The sequence below is a fragment of the Oncorhynchus gorbuscha genome, linkage group LG19 (assembly GCF_021184085.1).
Source record: "Oncorhynchus gorbuscha isolate QuinsamMale2020 ecotype Even-year linkage group LG19, OgorEven_v1.0, whole genome shotgun sequence".
Classification (NCBI taxonomy): Eukaryota; Metazoa; Chordata; class Actinopteri; order Salmoniformes; family Salmonidae; genus Oncorhynchus; species Oncorhynchus gorbuscha.
The window spans coordinates 71443491-71445498 of record NC_060191.1 but is presented as its reverse complement, the minus strand read 5'-3'; the positions used below and the strand labels follow the sequence as shown (position 1 = coordinate 71445498).

Below are 2008 nucleotides of genomic sequence, written 5' to 3'. Positions count from 1 at the left end.
AAGGAACGGGAGACAGACAAGGAATGGGAGACAGACAACACAGGAGTCAGACAAGGAATGGGACGCAGACAACACAGGAGTCAGACAAGGAATGGGACACAGACAACACAGGAGTCAGACAAGGAATGGGACACAGACAACACAGGAGTCAGACAAGGAATGGGACACAGACAACACAGGAGTCAGACAAGGAATGGGAGACAGACAACACAGGAGTCAGACAAGGAATGGGAGACAGACAACACAGGAAGGTAAAAGTTATTTATTTGTTTAATTTACATGTGGAAACCTTTCAGTTATAAACAGGAAATCTGTCTATGACTGTTTTCTTTGTCAGATAAAATATATTAGTAATTTTGACCCCCCAAAAATATGCCCATTTAACTATTGATTATGTTCTTGAGATTAAATAAAACCAAGTTGTTTTGTTTATTTATCTAGATAAGACAGAGGGAGTTTAAAGAAGCCTGTTTTTTTCTCCTGCTAAAAACATCTGGACTTCTGAAACATAATACATGCCTCTTCAGACCTGTGAAAACAACCAATAATATTTAGACCTGTGAAAACAACCAATAATATTTAGACCTGTGAAAACAACCAATAATATTTAGACCTGTGAAAACAACCAATAATATTTAGACCTGTGAAAACAACCAATAATATTTAGACCTGTGAAAACAACCAATAATATTTAGACCTGTGAAAACAACCAATAATATTTAGACCTGTGAAAACAACCAATAATATTTAGACCTGTGAAAACAACCAATAATATTTAGACCTGTGAAAACAACCAATAATATTTAGACCTGTGAAAACAACCAATAATATTTAGACCTGTGAAAACAACCAATAATATTTAGACCTGTGAAAACAACCAATAATATTTAGACCTGTGAAAACAACCAATAATATTTAGACCTGTGAAAACAACCAATAATATTTAGACCTGTGAAAACAACCAATAATATTTAGACCTGTGAAAACAACCAATAATATTTAGACCTGTGAAAACAACCAATAATATTTAGACCTGTGAAAACAACCAATAATATTTAGACCTGTGAAAACAACCAATAATATTTAGACAGGAGAAAACAGGTGAAAACAACCAATAATATTTAGACAGGAGAAAACAGGTGAAAACAACCAATAATATTTAGACAGGAGAAAACAGGTGAAAACAACCAATAATATTTAGACAGGAGAAAACAGGTGAAAACAACCAATAATATTTAGACAGGAGAAAACAACCAATAATATTTAGACAGGAGAAAACAGGTGAAAACAACCAATAATATTTAGACAAGTGAAAACAGGTGAAAACAACCAATAATATTTAGACAGGAGAAAACAACCAATAATATTTAGACAAGTGAAAACAGGTGAAAACAACCAATAATATTTAGACAAGTGAAAACAGGTGAAAACAACCAATAATATTTAGACAGGAGAAAACAACCAATAATATTTAGACAAGTGAAAACAGGTGAAAACAACCAATAATATTTAGACAAGTGAAAACAACATTATTTAGACAGGAGAAAACAACATTATTTAGACAGGAGAAAACAACCAATAATATTTAGACAAGTGAAAACAGGTGAAAACAACCAATAATATTTAGACAAGTGAAAACAGGTGAAAACAACCAATAATATTTAGACAAGTGAAAACAGGTGAAAACAACCAATAATATTTAGACAAGTGAAAACAGGTGAAAACAACCAATAATATTTAGACAAGTGAAAACAACATTATTTAGACAGGAGAAAACAACATTATTTAGACAGGAGAAAACAACATTATTTAGACAGGTGAAAACAACCAATAATATTTAGACAGGAGAAAACATTTAGACAAGTGAAAACAGCAGAAAACATTTATTATACAGGTGACAACATTATTTAGACAGGTGAAAACAACATTATTTAGACAGGTGAAAACAACATTATTTAGACAGGTGAAAACAACATTATTTAGACAGGTGAAAACAACATTATTTAGA

The 2008-nt window shown here is 31.8% G+C and overlaps 1 long non-coding RNA gene across 1 annotated transcript; it reads right to left on the bottom strand.

The window, feature by feature from the left end:
* Positions 1–247: 247 nt before the first annotated feature.
* LOC124005161 lies at positions 248–1741 on the bottom strand. Its single transcript, XR_006833573.1, has 2 exons — positions 1706–1741; positions 248–557 (listed from the first exon to the last, which is right to left on the bottom strand). It is a non-coding gene; the product is annotated as an uncharacterized LOC124005161 (long non-coding RNA).
* Positions 1742–2008: the final 267 nt, after the last annotated feature.